This window comes from Petaurus breviceps, unplaced genomic scaffold, assembly GCF_028583685.1.
Source record: "Petaurus breviceps papuanus isolate PSGF00001 unplaced genomic scaffold, PetGlider_PUasm1.0 38, whole genome shotgun sequence".
NCBI lineage: Eukaryota > Metazoa > Chordata > Mammalia > Diprotodontia > Petauridae > Petaurus > Petaurus breviceps.
In genome coordinates, this window is record NW_027186304.1 from 58,833,130 (window position 1) to 58,842,609 (window position 9,480).

The 9,480-nt window shown below is 37.9% G+C and overlaps 2 pseudogenes; both read left to right on the plus strand.

Annotated features, from left to right (window-relative positions):
• Positions 1-351: 351 nt before the first annotated feature.
• Positions 352-2,168, plus strand: LOC138170248 (MRG/MORF4L-binding protein pseudogene; annotated as a pseudogene).
• Positions 2,169-2,317: 149 nt separating this feature from the next.
• On the plus strand, positions 2,318-3,415 carry LOC138170249 (uncharacterized protein C1orf198 homolog pseudogene; annotated as a pseudogene).
• Positions 3,416-9,480: the final 6,065 nt, after the last annotated feature.

Genomic DNA, 9,480 nt, shown 5'->3' on the forward strand with positions numbered 1-9,480 from the left:
TGGCCTTATAAAGTTGACTAGGGTAGTAGTTTGTCTTTCATTTTTGAAGAAGACTAGTGACATCACTTGCATGTGAGCTGGATTTAAGTGAGGCAGAGTTTTGCAAAGTCATCAACCTCTCTCTTGCAGAGTCACTCAAGTCCAGAGATAAGACAAAAGTCAGGATAACTGGCAGTGGCCCAGGATGTAGTGGATGACCTTGGATTCTTCAATGTCTGATCAAGCTCTGAGGTGATCTATAGCACTTTCTTCAGCTGCCTTCATAGATGTTGGAACAAATTGTTCTTGTCTACCCATTCCTCTGGGGAAATTCTCCATATGCTTGGTGTAAGCATTCCCCATAATTCGCCAATGGGTTTGAAGCCTGTCAGCTACTCTCAGCTCTTACCTGTGGCTCCAAGAAGCTGTCAGATAAACAGCCAGCCACAATTGAGTAAACCAGGTTGACTTATTGATTTGCTCATGTTCAGAAATCGGGTATGTCCCACAGGTAGGACTTGAATATGAGTTTGCAAACAGTGGTTTCTAAGCACAGAATCAGGCACAAAGTTGGTGCTTAATAAATATATGATTAATTGATTGACTGAATCCTGGTCTTTCTGACACCAAAGCTGTCATTCTGTTCATTAGACCAATTGCCTTCATATGTGAATATAGATTAGGGTACTGTAGTTCATGCAGATTTATACAAAATATCATGCAAATAATCTTTCATGCAAATAATCTTTTTTTTTTCAAGTATGAATTGTGCATGATTGGCTGCCCTCTTAAATGAGAAATCCTACCCTGAAAATTAGAATGTGAAATCTTTAGAGTTTGTCACAGCAAAATAATCACTTGGTTGAACAGCACACTACAGGATAAAGGCCCTCTGGAATCAAAGGTTTGCTCCTTATATAGTCACAGTATTCTTTATGCAGATTGTTTCATTTAAAACCTTAAGTGTTTAACTTGAGATTGGTTTATTGCTTTTTTGTTTTGTTGAATTATTTCAATAATTTTTTATTATATATACTTTTTACTCCATGAATGAATCCCAGGGTTGCAAGTTTAAATCTGTAAATCTAAATTATTGTGCCAGTATTTTTTCAGTTTTCTACCTGAGGCCAGACATTGCATGTTGGGAATGGTATGCAACCTTCCAGACATATTTTACTTATTTGTCTCCAGATTGACTATGAAGGGGCCATCTGCTCTGGGGATGAAAGTGTCGTTTTTGTTACAACGTGAAGTATTTTCTCAATAAAATTCTATGCATGGAAATACAAAGGATATGGAGGGACAGGGAACTGATCTTGACAAATATTTTAAATGAAGACAATTTCCTCTCAATAAGTATTAGAGTGGAGACAAAAGTTGGTTTTAATACCACTCTACATAGTAAAATGATACGAGATGTCTATTCAGAAAAAAAAAATAGGGAATAAGTTCTCTTAGAACAACTTTGTAAATTCCTGAATTGAATAACAAAAGCTATCAGACATGAAATAAGCCTTCATTTTGATTTCAGTTTGCTTTCTGGGATTTCAAGTTTTGTTATATTTTTTGTTTAAAAAAAAAAACGAGACTTAGGATAGGAGTAGCACTCTGGAGACAGTTGTTAGAAGGACCCTGAGGTAAGCTTCCACTCTGGGGCTCCACCCCATAACTTCTTCCCCAGGGCCTGTGCTGACTCCACCCTCTTCCACCCACGCTAGGTCACAAGCCTGTCAGTATGAACTGACACTTCTATGTGATCTGCATCAGGGACAAGTTCATCAGAACAAGGGGAGGCAGAACTCCAAAGCAATCTGGAATCATTTAAGTAATACCTACTATAGGCAAGTATTACATGAGTCTGAGATTCTTCCATTGCCTAATTCAGAGAAACTTCATCCTTCTTGAAGAAATTATTCAAGAGGTCAAAGAAGGAAAACTAATGAATGAAGATGAGGTAAAAGAAGAAATAACGAAAGAAGTAGAGCCACACACATTTTTTTTTTTTGCATATTCAAGGAAATTTGGGGAAGGGAGCTGAAAAGACTAATGACAAAGAGGCAGAAAGCTTATCAGACTCTGAGTCTAAAGAAGGAACAATCAAGAAGAAATACAACCCAGTCACAGAAAAGGTCCTAGATGTAAATAACAATCCCTCTAGTCTAAGTGCAGCCAACTTTCAGAGAACATAGACAGGCTATTAAAAATAACTTTAAAAGGAATAAGGAGGAAACAAAAAAATTTATGGTGTTTACTTTAGTGAAGGAATTTTTGACAAGTTTTTGTTAACCCAATGGTTCAGGTGATACATATTGTTTTTGCTAATCATTGGGAAGGGAACATGAAAAGATCAGCAGGAGGGAAAAGGCTAAGAAGTTCATCCTATACTTGCTAGGAAGGTGGTGGCAGTAGGATTTTTCTTCAGCATTCTAGTTGAGTTCTCAAAATTCTCAAGGTTGCTTTGCAAGAGTGAACTTAGGGCTTTGTGATGATTTATATTGAAAGATTATTTGTGGGGGCGACTAGGTGGCACTACGGCCCTGGAGTCAGGATGACCTGAGTTCAAATGTGGCCTCAGACACTTAACACAAAAACTAGCCTTGTGACCTTGGGCAAGTCACTTAAACCCAATTCCCTTACCTTTCCCCCCCTCCAAAAAACAAAAAAACAAAAAAATAGATTATTTGTGGAATTTTTGTGGTTTTGAAGCCAAAACTTATTTTTAGAGGTATGTTGATCATTTAGGTTCTCATAAGTTTTTCTTGATTTGGTATTTGAATCCAGTTGTAGGATCAAATAATTCTTACCATCATAAAGCAAATGCCAGAATGAACTAGTAGAAAATTCAAAGGAGGCCTCTTTCCAATAGACAAACCACCATATACCAAGAGAAAAATTACTCTCAAAAACATAGCTCTAAGCTAGAAGAAGAAAACCTAAAAGACAAAACTACTTTTCCACACTGAAACCCCTGGTCTGGAAGATCACACAAGACAAGAAGATCTGCAAGAAATGCAGCCAGAGTGGGAATGACTGCCCCCCCCTCCCAACGAGCAGGATGAGATCATCAATAAGTGCATGGTGTAGCCTCACATCCACACACAATGCTACCAGGGCCTCCCAGGTTCAGATCCCCTTCCTGGTACCCCAACCTGTGGGTGCCCACAGGTCAGAAAATCATGCATTTCAGGGACAAGGATATAACTTAGCAGGATAAACACTCCACCCTTTCTCCTGGGAAACAAGGAGTCTGAGGATTTCAGTATTGCCACTTTGTCCATCTAAGAATAAAGTGGCACAACCCAGAATAAATGAAGACAGCTGTCTAAAGTGTCCTAGGGTGCCCAGGTCCTCTATATACTCTCAGGTAAATAAAACATCAAGCATGGATGACCTATGGTCTATCTGGAAGGAAGAAGAAAGGGCTGGATTTGGCTAATCTTCAGTCAGTTTGCTTGATGATGGCTTCATCTTTGGCAGCGGTGAAACTGTTTTCATCTGGCACTAAAATGGAGGATACAGTAGATTCTTTAATCTCAGAGTCCAAGTACACACAGCTCCATATGAGTAATGGGGGCTTAAATACAGGATTTGATTTTCTGGATAACTGGTAAAATGAAACAAAACCAAGAAGAAACCCATTTTTCCCCCAAAGCCTTGTGCTGGAGAAGGATAAAAAATGACAACTTTTCTCCTATCTTTCATTTTTCCTAGTTTTTGTGTATTTTTTCCTAATAATTTGAAACAATTCAATGTCACCTGTCTAGATGTTACCATTTGATTTGATCAGGAATATATATATATATATACACATACTTATATACATTACAATACATAAGCAAATGCTCACCCCCTTCCCCAACACTGCCTCTTTTGTGTGAGATAATTTACGCCATTCTACCTCTCCCTTTCTCTCTCTCCCAGTACATTCCTCTCTCAACCCTTAATTTTATTTTTAGGTATCATCCCTTCATATTGAACTCACATCAGTGCCTTCTGTCTATATATAATTCTGTCTTAATAATAAGAAAGATCTTATGAGTTATAAGTACCATCTTCTCATGTAGAAATGTAAGAGTTTAGCCTTATTAAGCTCCTTATGATTTCCATTTTCTGATTACCTTCTTCTGCTTCTCTTGATTCTTGTATATGAAAATAAAAATTTTTATTCAGCTCTGGTCTTTTCATCAAGAATATTTAAAAGTCACCTGTTTAATTGAATATCCATTTTCCCCCTGAAAGATCATACTTAATTTCATTGGGTAGGTGATTCTTGGTTGTAATCCTAGCTCTTTTGTCCCCTGGAATAACATATTACAAGCCCTCAGATCCTTTAAGGAAGAAATTGCTAAATCTTGTGTTATCCTGACTGTGGCTCCATGATACTTGAATTGTTTCTTTCTGGCTACTTGCAATATTCTCTCCTTGATCTGGGAGTTCTGGGATTTGGCTATAATATTCCTGAGAGTTTTCATTTGGGGATCTCTTTCAGGAGGTGATCAGTAGATTCTTTCCATTTCTATTTTACACTCTGGTTCTAGAATATCAGTCCAGTTTTCCTTGACGATTTCTTGAAAGATGATATCTAGGCTCCTTTTTTGACCATGACTTTCAGGTAGTAGAATAATTTTTAAAATAATCTCCCTTAGATCTATTTTCTAGGTCAGTTGTTTTTCCAATGAGATATTTCACATTGTCTTCTACTTTTTTTATTCTTTTACCTTTGTTTTATTATTTCTTGAATTCTTATAAGATTATTAGTGTTTTTATTTGTTCCATCCTAATTTTTAAGGAATTATTTTCTTCAGTGAGCTTTTGTACCTCCTTTTTCATTTAACTAATGCTACTTTTTAAGAAATGTTTTTCTTATGTGATTTTTGTGCCTCTTTTTCCATTTGGCCAATTCTACTTTTTTAAGGCATTCTTCTCCTCATTATCTTTTGTATCTTTTTATCATTTGGCCTAGTCTGTTTTTTTAAGGTGATATTTCTTTACTATTTTTTTTTCTCTTTTACCAAGTTGTTGATATGTTTCTCATGATTTTCTTGCATCACTCTAATTTCTCTTCCCAATTTTTTCTCTACCTCTCAACTAATTTTCAAAATCCTTTCTGAATTCTTCCATGGTGTAAGACCAATTCAAGTTTTTTTTTTTCTTGGAGGTTTCAGATATTGGAGCTTTGACCTTGTTATTTCCTGAATGTCTGTTTTGATCTTCCTTGCCATCACAATAACTTTCTATGGTCAGAAATGTTTTGCGCTATTCGTTTTCCAATCCTATTTCTTGACTGTTAACTCTTTGTTAAAGTAGGACTCTCCTACCAGGGTGGAAGGTACACTGTCCCAAATTTCAGGGGGTTTATGAAACTGTTATCAGAGAAACTTTTAGGAACCTGAGACTTCAACTTTTCTAAGGTGGTATGATATAAGGAGAGGTGTATTTAGTACTCTCTTGGCCTGTGTCCTGCTCTGTGAATGATCACAGTGATCTGCCCTGGAATTCTGATAAGGGTCCCTGCTCCACAGTTGCAAACTCTTGCGTGATAGTACTCCTCCTTGCCCTGGGACTGTCACCTAGGACTGAGACCCCAATCCTAGTAGGGATGAAACAACAGAGTCCTGCATCAGTGCTAGCAGAGACCCTTGTAATCACCTTCTGACTGGTAGTTTGATCCCCTTACTGTCTTTGGGCTGAATTCTCCAGAAGCAGCTGCTGCCTCTGCTGATTTCTGTTCCTGATTTGTTGGGTCTGGGTCTGTTCTGGCATGTCTATGCTGGACTGCATTCCACTATTACGCAAGTGCAACAGACCTTTCCAGCTGCTCACTTCATTTGTCTGGGCTAGAAAATTATTTCACACTATCCTTTTGTAGATTATGCTGCTCCCAGAATTATTTTTATGGAATTATTTAAAGGTATTGGTAGGGATCTGGAAAAAAAGCTCAGGCAAGTTGCTGCTTTTCTCCTCCATCTTTGTTCCACAACCACCTCCTAATTTAGGATTTTTTAAAGCCTGCTATAAGAAGATTATATACTCTGGAGGAATGTTCTGTCTCAAACTCCACCAAATCATTGTCTTCTCACCCTTAGCCATGTGAATATTCCATGTAGTAAACTACAAAAGTAGACTGTCTTCTACAACTTCTTTTTATTTAAGAGGTGAATTATCTTTACAATGGTTTGCTTTGCTAAAATGTCTCTGACATCTCAGCAGTAACCATGTCAAGATTTACCTCTCTTTAAATAACTCACCAGACACTTGCCAACCTGTGCAGGTGGTCTAGTCCTCAATCACCAAAACATCTTGGTACTGGCCTCAATTATCTTGTAAGTCCTAGAAACCAGTATACTGGTACAAGCCAAAGAAAATAAGAGTGTTCTCATGCTGCCCTAATACAGATCAACACCATGGATGTTTTGGGGTTTTTTAGATTGCATGCTTAAAAGTCTTATATCAACCTTGTATTCCTTCATGTCCAATTTAGCAACTGTCTCAGAACTTCCCCTTACTTCCATTTTGTGACAGTTTCTTCTTTGAAGAACGTTATTCCTCACATGTCCCTGGTATCTAGATAGAAATGTGAAAAGCTATGTCAGTCATTGTTGGATAAAGGGCTATACTGATTGGTTGTCCTAGAACCCAGTACAGCACTAGTTGGTTGACCAAGTTTCTCTGTTCTTAAAGATTCAAAGGCTGCTTACTCCAACAAACAGGCTGCCTTGCTATGTGTTCTTCATGGAATATACCAGGGATTCCTCCCCAGTATCAGCAGATATGGAGATGTAATATTACCACTAACCTATCCCTCCTGGAGAGCTTTGGCATTCTGATGTGATAGCAGGGGACCTTCCTGGAGCTGGGACTGCCTTCACAGTACTTCCCTTACTCACTATACTACCATGAACTTTTGCTGGAGACCTCCAGTTACCACATTAGATATCGCTCGGCTGGAAAAGGAGACACACATAGAGCCATCTATGTAAAATGCAACTCTGTTGTTGCCTCCAGAATGTACTGTCCCCATGTAGGTGCTGGGGCAAATTCTAATGCAGACTAATCTATGCACTGCCTCTCACTGTGTCCTCTTCACCTGAGGCCTTAATTTTCCTGAGCCTTTGCCAGTGAATGATCAGTTCCAGCACCATAGAGAATGCATTAGGATTTGAGGGGAGTGTGCAGGGATGGGGTGGGAAAGGTCGATCTTTTTTATTTATAGGTTTTCATTAAATGGTTCCCAGAAAAAAATGTTTTAATTTCTGCCCATTGAAGTAAACACAAGATCTCTCTTTGGAGACTTGAGTCAAATCTGTCCACTAAAGGTCAAGGGTAGGAATATTTTTATTTTTATTTTTATTTTCTCACTGAGTACTTCATGAGAGTAGGGTCTTGAACTAATCGCATTCTCATGCCAAAAAATGTAATAGAAGTTTTTTTTCTTGCTACTAGAAAGACCAAGAACTAGATGTTTTGCCTCATGTATGTATACTGTATATAATTGGTTTGATATTTCACTATTTAAGAAAAATATTTTGTTATTGTTTGATATAGAAATAAGGTTGCAAAAGCTTAATCTTGTGATGTACTTTTCTGAGAAATTTGTTTTAATGTCATGAATATTTTGAGATACTTGTTGCTTGGTTTTATGTGCTAGACAATTGAACTAGCAGTTCTTATTTATTATTCAGACAGCTGCAGACAGACAAAATAAATGACAGTTTTGTGGGAGGTATTCTTAGTATGTTGAACTGGAAATTGGGTAAGACACAAAATGCTTATTTGAAATACACCCTCATTTGACTTCTGAATGAAAACTACAAAAACCCCTTTAAAATAAAGGCTCAGATTTTTTTTTTAAGAAGGAAGATGTGTCTCTGTAGCATTTACAAAGGGAAAAAATATTCCTTCAAAAAGAATTGGAATTTGTGACAAAAAAGGATAAACAAGTACATAAGTTCTTGAAACATACATGCACATACATATACATGAATAAACTGTCAAGTAAATGAAGACTCTCTTGTAGCAGGTGGCACCTGAGCTGCTAGGGCTTCGAAGAGATGGAGGGGAAAAAAGAGAGCCCTTTCGGCCTGGGCCACAGATTGTGCAAAAGCTTTGAGTTTAGAAATGGAATGTCCTATGGAAGGAAGAACAACTAGGTCAGTTTGGCATAGGCAGTACAGGAAGGGGAGAAATGCAAAATGTAAAATAAGCCTGGAAAGGTAGCCTGTGACCAAATGTGAAATGTCATATCACTCAACTAAAGAAGAGTTGGTAAAGGGATGTCATCTGAGAATGGGAAACAAATTTCTGGGCAATAGCTTAAAGCACAGAAAATATAGACTCCTGACCAGGGACGATCTTAATATAGCACCCCTCCCCCACCTTTTCTTGCTTCAATTTCCTGAGAAATCATTCTACAATCGGTGCCTGTACTTCATGTAACCTGACTATTATAAACTCTCTGGAATCTGACTTCAGTCTTATTATTCAACTAAAACTGCCCCTTCCAAAGTTACCAATGGTCACTTAAATTGCCAAATCTAGTGGTCTTCTATAATTCTCATCAGTCTTGGCCTCCCTTTGGTTTTTGACCTTCTACCATTGGATACTTTTTCCTCTCAGTTCCTTCTTTTCTTTTCCTTCCTTCCTTCCTTCCTTCCTTCCTTCCTTCCTTCCTTCCTTCCTTCCTTCCTTCCTTCCTTCCTTCCTTCCTTCCTTCCTTCCTTCCTTCCTTCCTTCCTTCCTTCCTTCCTTCCTTCCTTCCTTCCTTCCTTTCTTCTTTCCTTCCTTCCTTCCTTCCTTCCTTCCTTCCTTCCTTCCTCTCCCTTCCTTTCTGTCTTTGCTTCTTTCTTACTTCCTTTCTATACTACTAATATTTCTTGGTCTCCTTTACTGGATCTTCCTCTACATAGTAACTATGGGCATCCCCCAAGACTCTGCTTTGGGCCATCTTTTCTTCTGCCTCTATACTCTTTCTCTTGGTGATGTCATCAGTTCTCATGAACTCTATTGTCATCTCTATTTAATTGGTTTATCCAGTTCCAAGCTCTCTCCTGACCTCCTGTCTAGTATCTCCAACTACCTAAACAGTTAGATATTACAATATATAAAGCACTGGGCCTGGGGTCAGGAATACCTTACTTCAAATCTGACCTCAGATATTTACTAGCTGTATGAAACTGGGCATGGGACTTAATCTTCATCTATTCTAGCTCTCTTAACTATAAAATGGGGATAATAATAGAACCTAGCACTCTGTTGTTGTGAAGATAAAATGAGATCATATGTGTAAAGTGCTTAGTACATTATCTGGCATATAGGAGATGATTATTACATGTTTGTTCCCTTCTTTTTCTCACATTGGATATCCCAAATTAGATGTCAGATAGGTATCTTAAATTCATCATTTCCAAAACTCAACTTATTATTTCCCTTCAAAAATTCTCCTCCCTTCCTAAATTCTCTAGTTCTCTTGAAGTACTACTGCCAAGTCCTGAGGCTTCTACC